The sequence below is a fragment of the Chelonia mydas genome, chromosome 6 (genome assembly GCF_015237465.2).
Source record: "Chelonia mydas isolate rCheMyd1 chromosome 6, rCheMyd1.pri.v2, whole genome shotgun sequence".
Taxonomy (NCBI): domain Eukaryota; kingdom Metazoa; phylum Chordata; order Testudines; family Cheloniidae; genus Chelonia; species Chelonia mydas.
The window spans coordinates 60,260,376-60,276,719 of NC_051246.2; the positions used below are offsets into that span (position 1 = coordinate 60,260,376).

The window sequence follows — 16,344 nt, forward strand, 5'->3', positions numbered from 1 at the left end:
TGGAAAAGGGTGAAAGCTCTATGGACATCGCTACTCAAAGCAAGTGAAATTACCCTGCCTGGGAGGTTAGGCTCTCAGGCTTCCTTAGTTTATGAGACTTATTGGGGGATAAGAACTCCTGGCTCCTGTCTTTGCTAGGCTCAGATAAAGTCACTCAGAGACCCTCAGGTTCTGAAACCACTGGGGCTTTTATTTACAAGTTTGTGCACCCACCACCTTCTCACTGTACAATATACACAGCTCTGGGTTCCTTGTGTCTGAACCCAGGAGGGAAGGGCTTTCTCCCTGCCTGCACTCCCTCACCCTCCTCCATCCCACCAGCCTGCTGCTTCTTCTCAGATGCTTATATAGCCCTGGGACAATTGGGTTGGCAGCTCTCTCTCATTCACCAGTTAGGGCAGGTTCTTTCCAGCCAGCTCCACTTTATTCACTTAAATGGGGCTGGTGTGGCAGGGGCTGGTTCTGCAATCATCCTGCTCAGCACCCTGTCATATGGGATATGTGGGAAATGGCCCATGGTTGGGGTAAGGGTGAGGGGTTCCACTGTGCAAATCAGAGTTCAGGCTTCTCAGCAATTTACTGTTAAAAATCATCTGGGGAATGGACATGGTAGGGTCAGGTGGTTAGTGGGCAGTAAGGAGGAGAGTGCAGACTCAGCACTAGTCTTGGTATGACAATAAAACCAAAAGTAAGCTGACTGTGCAAGTCCAATCAGTGCTCTATCCTCTCAGTTCCTCCAACTTGCTCTGCACTTGCACTCTAGCTGGCTAAAGTCTGTCAGATTAGACTGTACTTGGGGAGACTGACTCCTGTAGAGTTGGGCACAGAACCTTATAGTTACCTCAGCAATGCTGCTCCTAGACCAGAAGCGCCTGAAATGACATTAAGTATCAGAGGGGTAGCTGTGCTAGTCTGGATCTGTCAAAGCGGCAGAGAGTCCTGTGGCACCTTATAGACGAACAGACGTATTGGAGCATAAGCTTTCGTGGGTGAATACGAAAGAAGTGGGTATTCACCCACGAAAGCTTATGCTCCAATACGTCTGTTCGTCTATAAGGTGCCACAGGATTCTTGAAATGACATTGTGGCACAACTTCCAGGAGCCTGAAAGTTATGCCCCTTTGACATATGCAATTCTACAGCACCCACCAGGGGGTTAGACAGCTATAGAAAGTGGTGTTTAGGTAGTGAAACATTTAGGTGTGCATTTAAATGTTAATGGAAATACATCGGGGGAACCCAGACTTTGTGGGTTTATCTATGCTGGGAGGAATTGCCTCCTTAATGCTTGTAACACGTGGAGAAGTGGCCAATTTAAATTGTACCAATTTATATCTAGGGTGCAGGCACTCCCCTGTAGCGTATTAGCAGACGTGTGATATTCCTGTGAGGCCTGAGGGTACGCTCTCTTCAGTTGCTACACCGGGTGTTTGGCTGTTCAGTTAGTAGTGAGATGATCTCCCAGTAGTGTGGGACTATGCCTCTCCACACTAGTTTTCTGACTCTCCGATTGGGGCGGCTGAAGAAAGGGGCCCTGAGTCCTTGTATGGATCTCCTTCCTGGCTTAGCTATGCCACTTGCTGTGTCACTGACATTCTTTATTTATTCCACCACTTTGTGAGTTCACCGCACACCCCCAGGAATAAATTACAAGCCGCAGATAATCTGTGGACAGACGGACATACAGAGCGTACTTTAGTCCATGACACATGAGCCCTGCCTAAAATGGGAGGCCTGATTCACTGTGGCATCTCGTGGGGAGCAAGGCCTGATAGGTAACTTTCTAACCCAGATCTAAATGAAGAAGCCAGTCTGAGCTAGACCCAGGAATCTGTGCTGAGAAGTGCTTTGGACAGCAATGCTGGTGACATGAACAAGCCTGTCAGAACCTGCATGGTCCTTCTGGGGTCGGGAAAGCATCCCTTTGGAAGTCTTTTGCAGTTCATAGGGGGCAGTTCAGTGCTGGGTAACATACAATAATCCAGTTTGAAATGCTGCTGCCTGCCCCATCTTTACTCTTAGTGGGAGCTAGATGACAAAAGCACCAGACCCATTGCATGGCGCGCACACCCCGAGTGACTTTAGAAATGGGAGGGAAGCCCAGGGGTTTGGCTGAAACATGCTGAGGATGCTGTGGGGTTGGAATATTCCACAAACTGAATTGGGACTCTCCCTGCTGACCCAAACACTACACCTTTTTCTGTTAGCATGCATTAGAACTAGAGCTGGGCAGACTGTTACAAGCCTCTCTCCCCATCTGGTAGCATGGAACATGCAGTCATTCAAGGTGTATGAACCAACAGCCTCCTGGAGAGGGCTGGTAGCAAGGTCTGGCTTTGATGAACTTTGGAATGCTATAAGACTGGCCTGTTCTCCCAGGTTTATTCACCATGATGAGGAGATGGAGTTTAATGGAAGGGAGCCATCTTGGGGCTTGGGCACATGGTAGGGCTATTTAAGGCTTGGTTTGTTTTGTTAAAGGGGATCTCCAAAATCTGCTAGTGAGAAACTAGGTTTGTGCCTTTGTTAGTTTATGGTGGATGAAGGGGGCCTGAGAGCCTCCTCACCATTCCCTCCAAAAAACTATTTGCACTTTCCCTTAGAAACAATAACAACGTCAAGTGTGGTCTTCCCTTTCTTTACTGGAAGTCTCCGTGAGGGGCTGAGTGGGGTGAAATAGGAGCTTTTTCCAGCTCTCGACTGAAAAGGATGGAGGGATGTGTTTGACTCTTCACTAGTGAAAGCTTTCTTTTCCAACTGTTTGGGTTGATAAAAACATGCCCAAAACAATCTTTAAAAATTCCACAGCCTGGTTCCTTTGTCTGGTTTCTTTTGCATGATACTGTTAGTTCTCCAGTTGGTCATAATCTTTTAGGAGAAGTAGGGAAGATGAGACCTGAATTTACAATGTAAAAATATGTAACCTGTCCAGGTTAAATATTTACATAAATTCTGTACTTGGTAAAGAGCCCCCAAACGGTACAAAAGGGATGCTTTTTCTGTGTAGGTCTCTGTAATGAGCCTAGAGTTTGCTCAGGGAAGGTGGTCAATCCTTGCATCTCCTGAAGGGCAGAAAAATTAGCCTGACAAGGCTTCCAATTTCATTAACTCAGGATCAACTCTGCTGGCATGGAGACCTTCCCTTCCTATACTCCCCCTCAACTTTGTGGGAGGTGCTTCTCCTGCTAGGGAGGAAAAATTTCAACTAAGGGAACATCTTATCTCCTCCTGGCTTCACTGTTGCAGCTCTGCCAGCAGGAATTCTCGCAGCGGGGTTGTGACAACTGCACCACAACTTTATTAATTAATCATTCGTTCACCCTGAAGTCTCATTTGGAAGATGAAGAATTGGGTTGGAGATTGAAGGCAGTGTCCTCCGTGGCTCACTGCCTGAGCTTCTGACATCAGTGGGGTCCAAAATCTCAGTGATAAGAAAAAAAGAAAAGTACTGTGTCTCTTCTCTACTGCACCTGCCAGAGAATCCTGGGCCTCTCCTGGTCAGGGAAATAGCCAACTGGCTGGTTCCAGGCCTACTGGGACTGTGAAAACTTCCCCACACAGCCCTGCCAAAGCATCTCAGTCATGCTCTGCAGCGCTCTCTGCTATTCCATAGCTCCTGTTCTTCTAGAAGGAGGGAATGGTGTCTAGCTGTTAAACAGGGATGGCGGGAGATGACTTGGAATCAGAACCCTAGGATTCTCTTTAAGGCTGGGCTTCAAATTTCTTGTGTGGCTGTGGGCAAATTACTTCGCCAGGCTGTGCCTCCATTTCCCTGTCTGTGATGATACTTTGCTATCTCATAGTGGCATGTGAGGAATAAATTTTGCAAAGTGTTGCCATGAGGTGCTCACGTGAAATGCACAAGAGAAGGAAATACAATAGAAAATATTTTCTCCTATTTTGGGGCCCAGTATGAATGCATTTTGTGTGACTCTAGTGTGAGAAGTCAGAGGCTAAAGGAGCCTGAAAGGGGATGTCGAATCTTGGGAATCATAGAATACAGCTGGAGGTCAGAGCCCTGCATCTGTCTCCAGTCAAGAAGCTAGGCAGCAGTCTGACTGTGGCTTGGAGAAAGGAGATGTGCCATCCTTCATGCCATACTGTCCATCCATTCATACTGCTGTGTAACTGCGGTGTTTGCACAAGGCAGCTCACTCTCTCCTCTAGTATCTCTGGGACTAAGCAAGTGAATCTGTGTGACCTAGGAGCCTCAGGGAGGGGGAGGTACTGCTGAAACAGATCTCAGCCTGGGGGATGTGGGTGTCACCTAAACTGGATGGAAAAGACCTTTTAAGGAACCAATGTCTGCTTAATCCCAAGAATGTTACGATTCCTTCTTCCATGTATTTCCTGCCCTACTGCTGCTTAATATTGGAATGTCCCTGTATAGATACTCCTAACTTTCTCATCTGTGTCACTGGGGCTCAGGTTGCTAATTTGGGATGCTCACCGGGCAGAGAAATGGTTAAATGTTGTTCAGTGCCGTTTCTGTCCATTTCTTATACATACGCTGTATGAAGGGAAAAGCCAGGGAGTCCTGCACTAGGGAGAACTCACAACAGGCAACAACTGTCTTAATCACACTCTGGTATCCCCAAAGTTTCTGGTCCAGTTTGACATAGTACACTTAGCATTTACTGTATAGAGATCAAAGCACTTCACTGGGGTGGAAGACGTTTCCTTATCCCCAGGTTACAGATGGGGAAACTGATGCACTGATAGGAGAAGGGATTCTCTCAAGGCCACATAGAGTCAGTGGCAGAGTAAGAAACAGAACCCAGGAGTCCTGGTTCCACCCCAGTGCTCTCTCCACAGGACCATGCTGCTTCATTACAACCTCAACCTTTAGACCAGCAGTATTGGGAGACCAAATGTTGCTGGTCAACTGAGAGTTTGGTTAAGACAGATTTGACCAGAGATACAAGGATCCTGAAGGGATAAACTTTCATCCAGATGCAGTACTTGGAGCTCGGGGGTGTGTGCAGCTCTGAGTTGCAGCTCTGAGCCTATTTACTGTAGTGGCCTAATGCCTAGATTTGGAGAGTCTGCTCAAGTGAGATTGTCCCCTTGCTGGGACTCATAGGGGACTGAGCTGGTGAAGGTGCAGGGTCCTTTATGCATGTGTCCCTAGACTCCTTCTGCAGGATGGCTTCACACTGAGGAGTTTCCACCTCACCCGCTGCACTTCTGGTGCTGTTCCTGGGGCCTAGCCCTGATCTCTCTCCCAGTCTCCTTTTGTTTTGTAACCTGATAATTAATTAATTTAGCAGTTTTTGTCTTTTGGGTTTCCAGGTGATGGTGAGATGGGACGACCCCAAACTTAGCTGGAACCAGAAGTCTCTGTGATACTGGTGCTACCCCTGCTCTCTGCCCGCAGAAGCCATGAACCTGTAACTGGGGAAGCTTCTCCTCAACCAATGTGTTACCACCAGATCTCCAGTACAGGAGCCAGCTGCTCCTAGTGTCCCTGATAGCCCTGTCACCTCAGCATCCTCCAAAGGTTGGTTTTCTGGCTCCGCTTATAGAGAAGTTAAAGATACTCAGTCTCCTGCTATCGCAGTCGCTTCTTGCACATACCAGTGAGGTTAGGGTAGAAGGTAAGGTGGGGAAGGACGTTGGGATTTCTGGCTCCCTCTCTGTTCAATGGTGCATTCTACTCAGTCACTTACTGCCAGGCACCACTCCTCATTCCTGGTTAGGGGGTATGCTAAGTCCACAGGACAGCCCCTGAGATTCCTGTTAGCCTCCCACAGCACCTGCCTTGTAAAAGGAGAAGGAAGAACATTTGTCCTTTTTTGTCCACCTAAACCCTGGTGAGCAAAGGATCTTCCTTTGTGTCTGTTACAAAGAGATGTCCCTTTAATGCACATTTGCAGATTCCCCTCCTCAAATCCTCTTGTTTCCAGAGAACCTTTGATCTCTAAATTTCAAGCTCAGCTGGACACAGTGGCAGAGTCCTGGGCTGCTTCACTTGAGAATTAAAGGATTGGAAGGGAAAAGTCCATTTTAGGGTGGAGGACCAGAAGGGACCCCTCAGCAATTTATTTGAGCAGACTGGGGACCTGCTCCTTGTGGCTCTTGGCCCTGTTTGGCATGAATCCCTCTCCTTCTGTGCACCAAGCATTTTTGGGGGCTGCCATTCTTCTCTGCTGCCTCTCCCGCCCCTCATTAGTGCATGGCCTGGCTTGTCTAAACCTTGATCGGATTTGTCAAGGCTCCTTCCCTTTTCTTCCTGTTCATTGAAGATTGAAACAAAGGAAATGGGAGAAGAAAGGGCCTAAGAATAGGAGTGAGGGAAATGAGTGACAGGCTGCCCCCTGCACCCACCTCTTCCAGCTCTCATGGGACAAAGCTAAAGCCAGTACACTTCATTTCAGAAGGTCGTGCCTTCCCTCTGCCACTAGCCTGAGTCAGGGCTTCGGCATTCTGTCCCCAGCTCTGCTGCTAGCTGACTTCATGGTTCACCTGCTCCCTTGGTCATGTCCCTATGGAACTGCTGCATGCATTGGCTGTGTGCTGCCACCAAGGCTATTCCCTCCACTACTGACCTCATAACCCGGACAGTTCTCGTCTAAATGGCCAGGCTGCAGCATTGCCTACTAAAATACCCACACCAGTGGGAGGAGGCTCCTTCTCCCCCAGCAGGGACCCTGTGGCGTGGGGACCCAAATGAATCTCAGATATAAGTGGGCGGTTATTTTTGCTGCTTTATTTTTAACGTGCCCTGTGCTGAGATGTTTCCCTCATTACCTGCACTAGCAAAGTGCTGCTCCTGCCAGCCAGCCAGCCCCTAATGAACCCAATGCAGAGCTCTGACGGCTCCTGGCATCTGTACAGGACATTAAGCAGCAGGACTTTCCGGCTCCTCCCCATCCTGAGCCAGATAAGGACTCTGAACAAGGGCCTTTTGTGCAGCCAGGTCTGTGAGGAGGAGACTAACCTGGTTTGGGGGAAACAGCATTGATAGTTTGGCAGCTGATAGTCAAGGTCAGACTTTCCTGTGAGGCAGGAGACTTCAGTGTGAAGGGAGACATGCTGGTCTCAGCACTTTTCTGGTTGATGTTAATCCCAACCCTGGCATTCTCCTCAAGCCCTTCAAACTTCCTTCCCGCACCTTGTCTCTTGATCTCTTCTGCCCTCTGCTCACAGCCTCAGTATTAGTCTGCCAGGAGAAATTAAAAAACATGAAGTCCCAGCATAGTGATGCAGCTATTACAGTGTGAAATGCGTCCTCATCTGTCCATTCCTAATTGTCAGTCTCTAGGAAGCTTTTTCCTGGGGCTCAGCCTATATTTTCCTTTCATCCCCTTCTTTCTCATTCTCCCCAATTGTAACCCCCAAATAATCAGCACTCTCGGGGCTTTAATTAGAGAGCTCTGTAAAATGTTTAGGCTATGAAGTGTGTGGATTTGGTGTTACTAATCTCTCTCCTTGCTTGGTAATCATTCATGCCCTTCAGGTATTTGCATTCTCTTACCATGTCCGTCTCCTCAGGGAGGTCACTTAGCCAAACTCCAAAGCTTCACTTATTTCCCCACATCTCTGTCCATTCCCTGTGCACGGAGTCAGTGGGAGAGGGAACTCCCAGTTCCCACCCCCACTCCCAACATACACACTGTCCAGAGGGGTGATCTAGATAAGCCACGCAGGTGTGGGGAGTTTGTTCTTTTAATTCCCTGGGTGGGCTTGCAGGGCAAGTTAGTTTTCTGTGACTACTCCTCACTGATGATCTTCTTGGTATAGAAGAACCCAGACAGATTTTGCTATTTTCAGGTGCATTATACAGAGGGACTATCCTTGCCCTGCTCCACGATGCAATGCCTCTGTTGCTGCAGCCCAGACAGGTCAAGTTCCACTGCAGGGTTATTGACCAGCAAAACCTTTGTGTTAAAGTGACTGTAGTGAAAGTTTATGCCTTTGAAGTCAAATAAATAATGTTCAGTCAAAGCAAGCACATGTTTCCCCTTCTGTATTTTACAGGGTAATTGCTGGGCTGGTGGGCTCTGCACAGGTATAAATTAGCCATGCAGTTCAGTTGGGTTGCAAAGTGCTTGAGCTAGAAAGCTCCGGTCATCGCCAGTGAGTCCATCACACGCTTGCAATTTGTTGATGACCTTCATATAATGCTCATCTCCCCCCATGTTATTTATCTCTCTTGCAGAGACCCCATCCCCTGGTATTCCAGTGCAGTGCATGTCCCAGAGTGTGCAGACTATCTTGTGTTCCAGCATCAGATACTGCACTCTTTTTACACTACTCACCTGCTCTGGGCACTGTGGTTAGATTGGAGGCAGGTGTAAGCTGCAGGGGGAGAGGTGTCTGGCTCAGTGGTGCCCTCCCTGGGCTAGCAGTAAATTCAAGCTACCCAAACCTTGGGTTTCATATGGAAAATAAAATCCCTTCTCCTCACAAATGTCAGTAGTAGGAAGGGGAAGGCAGATATCTTCTCTCCCTGGTGCTCCCTGCCAGACAGATACAGTGCAGAGTGGGAGGCTTGAGCCAGCCCTGGTGTTACCAGTCTGTGCTGTCTCCTTTGGGCAGCGAGGGCTTATGTGTAGTAAGAAGGGGAGACATGGTTCTTCCTCCTCCTGAAATTGCCCTTCAGAGAGTTATCATAGCAAAAGCTAGTGGGGCAAGGGAATTAATCTATCAACCAAGTTGGAAGGCAGAATCTCCTGAGCATGAGCTTGAATTCCCCATGATGCCGTTCGGTTCCAACTGCATGGCAGGCTTTCAGATAGGGGTCTAGTCAGCAGAACACTGGCCTGGGAGACTGGAGACCTGGGGTTCTGTTCCTAGCTCTGCCACTAACCTGCTGGATGACGTTGGGCAAGTCACCACCCCTCTGTGCCTCTCTTCCCACCCTTCAGCTGTCTTGTCTATTTAGATGGTAAACTCTCCAAGGCAGGGCCTGTGTTTCACTATGCACTTGTCTGTACTCCAAAGTTACATCAGCATAGCTGCGTCTCAAAAGTGTGAAAACTTTTACACTCCTAAGCAACGCAGTTAAACTGATCTATCCTTGGTGTAGACAGCACTAAATTGATGGAATAATTCTTTGTCCTAGCTGTAATGCTGCCTGCAGTGACTTAAGAGCATGAGTACCAACTCAGGGCAGACTGTTAAGAACCACAACTCAAATTGGTTGTGACTTTTGTACTTAGATTTCACCTACCAATTATCAAGTGTAAACTCCTCAGGCACCAGAACAGCCTGAACATGGAGTCAGACAGTCCCCTTGGGTACTCTATCTTGCCATCCAGGTGAACATATCCTTGTGACAGATGGGCCCTTACACCAAGAATCACACCAATATTCAAGTTACTCCCACTCCCAAAGGACCAGTCACTTACCCAGGTCAATTGCACTTAGATTTCATACCAAAGACAATGTTTGTAGCCAAGCCTATAATAAACTATATAAATATTTGTTAAGTAGGAAAAAGAAACAAGAGTTTTTTACAAGGTTCAAGCAGGGAAACATATACACAAATGAGTTATTATCTTAAATTTTAAAAAGTAATAAAGAAGGTTGCTTATTACAGAAGCTTCATGTCCTTTAGGGCTAATCCAGGCTAAGCAGTGGGGTTCTCTTGCTTGTGGCACTGTATCCCTAAACCTGGTGTAGTTCTGTTCAGGGCCCAGATGCTGCAGGGCATTGCTTTTAGCTGCCTCTTTCAGATCAGAGGCCTACAGCAGTGTTGCAAAATATGCAGTCTTGGCTGGCTAGGCTACACTCTCACTAGAGAGAAGTGGAGAGATAGGAAAGAGAAGAAATAAGATAGGGAAGGAAAAGGACACAGGGGGAGGTGGTAAGGGGAGACGTCTCACATCCCATGTGGGGGTTGGGATTCAGCCAGAGCTGGTGGAGGTGGAAATGTTGTCGGATCTTTCATCACATGACATAATCTTTAATTCCTGAAGACTCCAGGACAGTCCTGGAGGGTTGGCAACCCTAATGCCGTTTGGCTCCCTTTTTGGCTCTGTCTGGTCAGGATGTCCCTCAGGATTAGGATCACAAAGGCCCAGGGTCCCAAGAGACAGTGAGGATGGCAGCAGCAGCCATGATGGTGAAGCTTGTTCCAGGAGCCAGTTTTTCTCCCCAAAGTTTTTTCTTCGAGGACTCCAGAAGGGATGTGATGGACCAAATAGCCCATCCCCTCATTATTTTGCTCACCAGTTAGGCCTAGGATTCAACACACTGATTTTTGGTGCACTGGTTTATGGTTCCACACTTTTTTTTTTTTTTTTGGTTTACGAAGCATGATCTTAACACAGTCCTTGAGTTATATCAATAGGCCCTTTTGTTTGGACTAATTCAGTCTTTGTCTCACTTTTGCACCTTTCCTTGTCAACATTTGTTGTTTGAGATTGTGACAGTTTATAAATGTTCACGCCTTACAGTTGAGCAGGTCTGGATGCAGCAGATGCAGGCCTGGATCAGAGGTACCCATAGTTGCCTGCTTGCAAGAGTTGTAATCCACTGAATGGGATGGATTCCTGGTTTCAGTGTAGGCTTTCAAAGCCTTGGATGGGCTGGAAGCAGCAGTTCACATCTCAGATGGTTCAGATCAGTCTTGTATCCTTGTCACTGTAGCTAACCTGGCTTCACGTGCTTTGCTGTATGTGTGGTGTTCAGATGGGGCCTTGAAAGCAGAGACCCCGTGAACTGTGCAGAAGCATGAAACATCCCAGGGCATTTCTGTAAGAGTTGGATTTGTTTGCCCCAGTGTCCTTGGCCAAAATCCCTTCTGGCCCACAATGTGGTGCCAGATGTTGTCCACCTGTGTTCTTCTGCTCCAGAAATGGCTACATTTCAATAGAGTTGTGTGAAGAGCTGTGAGATCCTTTGGGATCTCTCAGGTATATTTGTAACCTGCTTCTCACTGTAATGAATAGGAGGGAAGATGTTGGACTTCTGGGAACAGGTGATTGGCTGGGAAATTTGTAACATTATCTAATGACTCTTCCGTAGGGCCCTTCCCCTTCCGAGGGCCACCACAAGTTATTACCAGCTCCCTTTAGGTCTCCTAAATCCAAGAGTTTTCTAACAGTGTATCCCATTAAACAAGTCAGACACGTTTTTTGAGTCAAGGGACCTAGTTGCTTAGCTAATGCCTACTTTTCACTGTCAGTTAATGGGCGAGTTGTCTCTTCCAATACATAGCCTGGGGATTTAGGTATTTGAACCATCAATCCTGGCTGTCTTTCCGCTTCGTCTCCTGATTCAACAGGCTCATCCTCTTCATCCAGGAGTTTGAACACCAAGCTCCCTTCTTGATCCTTCACCATTGTACCATCAGTTTTGTATTTAGCTCTATATCTCTGTTTTTAATCACTTGTGGATGCCTTATGGGTATATCAATGTTATGGTATATAGGCTGACTTGCTGCTTCACTCCCACACTGTTTGCCAGACCGTAATGACACACACACCCTTTTGCCATTCTTTTCCTCTTTCACACATTCATATGGAGGTGGAGTGGCACTTGGCTTTACATATTCCTCCTCCTTGTCTTGTGCTTTTGCCCTCTGCCACTCCTTCACAACATTTTCCCAAGCCTCATCATTTGAGGGATTATGATGAAAAGCCATGCTACAAATAGTTTTCCTAGCCACCAAAGCAGACTCCAGTTTATTAGTCACTTCAGTGCATTTCTTATGATTCTCTTTTCCAGGTGGCTTTGTAGCTTGTTCAGTTAAAACTGACACAGCCCCTTTATATAATTTTGCCTCCAATTTATACTTCTGTTTTTCCTGCATTTGTGCATCCATATCACATTCCAATTCCTGACAAGTCTGAGTTAAAGCAACCATCTGCTGGACATTAGGTACATTTTGCGTTTTGCAAATCTCTTTTCATCCCCTCTTTTTGTAATCTCAGCTTCTTCAGCTCCTGTTGCAAACTTTCCTTCTCCTGTTTTCAAATCTCATGTTCCTCTGCAAACTTATTCACAGCCTGATACATAATCCAAACAGCAGCATTTGTCCAAATGCTGTCCAAACATTGTCATTTGTTCCTTTTTAGGAGTAGGAGTGCCACATGTCTGATACTTTAACAGCATTTCATCCAAACACCCTTCCTTGTCTGGGACAGGAACAGTGTTAGGCAACCATGGATCAGAGCCAAGATCTTCACATTCCTGTCTCAGTAAGCACCTCTCAACCGTACCCAGGGGCTTCAGGGCATCCCCCTTGCCCCCGGTACGATGACCCTTCCCTGTCTGCGTTTGCAAAACATCATCGACTCCAGGAACAACCAATACAAACCCCTTCACCAGTATATTTCCCTCTCTTCATACTGTAACCAAATCTGGCCCCCGAGCTATAATTAATGTCAGAACTGATTCAGAACAATATTCAAATTAGTCGGTTAACACCAATGGTTCAAGATACCAAGCTCTTAACGGGCAACCAGATCATACACAGTTTGATTCATTTTAAAGACCTTTTCACTTAAACACAACAGTAAACCATCCTCTGCTACCAAACGTTGACAAGAGGGGATGCTACTACCCCGAAATGGATGTTTAGTGGCTCCCAGTGGTGCAGATTACTGTCATACCAGTGGAAAAGGTCCACAGTAATTATCTTCAATACACAGCCGTTTATTGAGAAGGAATTACACAAGTGGTAAAGGGTTATATTAAGCACATAATTCCTACGTTAGACATTAAGAGCTATGCATTCCTCTTAACGAGTCTCTCTTTCACAAATATACACAAACAGGCCCTGTACAAGCCTCACGCAGTTCCTGCTTGGCAAATGGAGAAGGTGGTTACCAATTTTATAGATGGCTTCTTTCTTCCTGGTCTGTTTTTCTCAGCCCTCTGGTCTGTCTCGGCTTCCCTCGAGGCAAGGCCTTGGTTGCCTTGAGACCTCTCTGGTTCATAGTCCATAGTTTGAGCCCGCAGAGCAGAGTTTTGGCTACTCTGTCTAGCAGTGTTGTTTCTTCAGTCATTAATTAAGGAGTCCCAACCATAGTAATTTACTTTGCTTGATTCTTATACTTTTTCCTCAAAGGAGTCACATGTCTTAAAAGCATGCCCAGTGGGCGTGTCGTTACTAATTTTTACCTGATTAGTATTTTACAACGGGCTGGGAGGGTGGTACTGAACGAAGATCACCCCACGTTTATTCACTCAGCAATCATTTGCTCTATCTCTCTGCGTGACGGTCCTGCTGTAAGGTCACTATGACCAGGTCGACCTGTGCTCCAGGCTGGAACTTTATACATGTGATATTTACTTTTGCATGGGCCCATATTTGCCGACCAATAGGTTCAATATCGATCATACATGCAGACTTTGCCAGTTCTTTATCAAATTTGCTTCTGCTTAAAGGGAACCTGCTCCCAGGATCCTCTACAGCCAATCAGCCACGTTTGTCATGTCAAGTTATGCTCACACCATTCATTCAGTATGGCCACACCAATTTGGCACCATCCCAACACCAGGTGTCCTGGTGGCTCCAGAAGATAGGTACCTTGCCTTTGCATCGAATTGGTTCTCCCTTCTCCAGGCTGGTGCTGTTGTTGTGTCCCTCATTGCTGCAGTGCCTTCTCTAGCAGTGCCTTGGTGAAGGATGGTACCTGTGTTGTGCAGTCCTTCTCCTGCTCTGCAAAGTGGCTGTTTACTATTAGTCAGTTGCCCAAGGCAGGTGGGGAGCAATGCTGCTTTCTGAGCTCCAGACAGCAGGGAGGGAGAGGGCTCAACACTTTCTTACTTAAGCCCATGGAGGAGCTGGATGTTGGTGCTGGTGTTCGGAGATCTCATGTAGGCCAGGTCTGTACTAGGAGGGACTGCTGGTGGAGCTATACTGGCAAAAGTGTTCATGCAGCTTATACCGCCAAAAAGTGCTTTTGCTGGTACACTGGTCCAGCAAGCGAAAAATCTACACCTCTAAAAGCCCTTTTTTGCTGGTATAACTGTGGCACACTAGGGCTTTTGCTGCAGAAATGTCACCAAAAAATCACACCCCTAACTGACATTGCTATACTAGCAAAAGGCTCTAGTGTAGACCTGGCCTTGGGCTCTGACAGGTGTGACACACAGGCTCTTTCAAGGTCTGCTCAGATATGGCTTGTTACCAGACTAAATTATCCCAGGTGTATCATTTACCACGCCAGAAAGGATCCCTGCTGAACTGTGTGTGTGAAACTGCCACAAGGTGCCTGGAGACCAGCCAAGGAGCAGCTGCTGCTGCTGTTACTGGACTGGCTCTGACAGGTGGGGCTGATGTCAACCGGTGTCTGATGCATGTCTTTATGCTGCTGGCTTCTTCTGTGGCATGGGAGGAAGCTGATTTTATGCTCCTGCCTTCCAGGTTGTTGCACTTGAGTTCAGCCCAGCACATCGTTTCTTGCTGCCAGTGTATCCCCACAAACCAGTCTGTCTGAAGGGTGAAATTGGGTGAATACTCCTAGTTTCTCCATAGGTGAGGCAGATGTGGATGGGGTGTGTGTTCCATCAGCCAGGGGACTCTTCCTTTTCCCCTCTCTTGCTGGACTGCAGGTAGAGATAGGGCTGTTCAGTGTGTCCCATCAGAGGGTGTGTCCTGTCAGAGAGAAGAGGGAAAGCATTAACTCAGACATGGCATAGCTGTGACACTGACATTTAGAGGGAAAATCTCTCTCCAAGTGTGGCGAGTCTATACAATGATGGGGACAACAACTCTGCTATTGTCCCAGTGGCCTAGATGGACTCTTCACCCTCTAAATTTCCATAGTACCTGTACCTATGGCTGCAGTGTTATGAAAAAGCCTGAGATTCTGGCAGCATTACTGATGACTAGATTCTAATATCTGTACTCCATAGACTTATGAAGCAAGCTGCTATACAACATGAGTGTGTGGGGAAATCTGTCCCTCTTCCTTATCTGAGCACTATAATTCTGTCTGAGAATAGAGGATGTGTTATTTTTCTATTAATTTATGGAATATGTACTTAGGTGCTGGAGTCTTAGAACTGTGTGTAATAATGAGCCAACTGGCTGGAGAGGGGTTTGACACATGGGCATGACTAAGAAAAATGTGATACAGGCTGTCTGCAGACTCAGGAAAACATCACTGCATCAGTTACATTACATTAAACTTTTCAGGGGTTTCTTTGCAGCCAGGGAGATCAGACTATTTTTTTTTAATGAAGACTCATATTCTGGAGCACTGTTCTATGACTGTGGAATACATTGGCTATTCTGCCAGAGGTTGCTATCTTTCTGATGAGATGTTGAAGCAAGATCCTGCCACCTGGTAAAGGTCCCACTTGTCATAAAACCAGGGGACAGTAATCCTGAGCGTAGAGGTGTTAATTCTGCTTTCCTGGCTGAATTCCATTCTCCCTCTGTAAATTCCTTCTGCAGTTTCACTTTTGTTCTTCCTCAATTCCTTTGCTCCTCTGAACTGCTGTGTAGTTTTCAGCTACTGTCCTACTCCCTCCCAGAGGTGTTTGCATTTCAGCAGTATGTGAAATGATCCCTATGTTACCTCTGTCACTGTGGTGGTGTGATGAGATTTAAAGGTAACCTGTAAAAGGGAAAAAACTAATGGGGCCTTTTAAAAATTTATTTAAAATTTTGATGGAGAAAGAAGCCAGGGAGGAATTTAAAAAATTGCGGACCTTCTCCCTCCCTCCACTTCCCCTGCATGGGGTTCTTGCCTTAGCAATTTAGGCCTTCCACTCTCCAAAACTAGTGTGATATCCCATGAGGCAAGGCAGTAAATGCTGGACACCTCCCAGGGAAAAGATTTTTGTGTGGCTGTCAAACCGTGGCAGGCCGGGACATTTTTAATAAGGCACGCAACAATTTTTAGCGAACAAGTTTTGCACTAAGCTTTCCATCCTGACAAAGGCGTCACACCATTCAGTCTGTTCTGTCATGGATAATTCAGTTCTACACTTGGATGCCTTAAGTGGCACAACCATTTTAGTGACATTCCACAAAAGGGCATCCTCCATGCAGCAGGACCTCACACGTACAATGTGTGTGAGGTCACACTATGCAGAGGATGCAATTTTGTTCTACAATGGGGGGGGGGGGGGGGGGACTGGATGGAATCGCCCAGTGACTGGATCTGACCTGTGGGATGCCAGTTGGGCCATGGGTTTTTTAATGAATTCTGTGGCATCTAGTGCATGTGTTGCATACATAGGTGACACACCATTGCTGTCCAAACCTATTGATAACACACACCTAATTCCAACAACGGAGAGAGATTCACTTTCTCTAAAATGTTAAACACATCCTGCCACCCTACTGCTTTCAATGAATGGGAGATGGCTAACGCTATGAAGAGTCTAAGACAGCCCCACCTCCTGACAGTCTGCCACTGACAGGGAAGAACAGAT

General features: G+C 46.8%; 1 protein-coding gene across 8 annotated transcripts in view; it reads left to right on the forward strand.

The window, feature by feature from the left end:
- LARGE2 (LARGE xylosyl- and glucuronyltransferase 2) overlaps positions 1-16,344 on the forward strand; it is a 72,524-nt gene that overhangs the window by 3,302 nt on the left and 52,878 nt on the right. For all 8 annotated transcript variants that reach the window (XM_037900127.2, XM_043549976.1, XM_037900126.2 and 5 more), the window contains exon 2: positions 5,293-5,500. The gene's annotated coding sequence lies outside the window, so the exon portion shown is untranslated. The remainder of the gene's footprint in view (positions 1-5,292; positions 5,501-16,344) is intronic.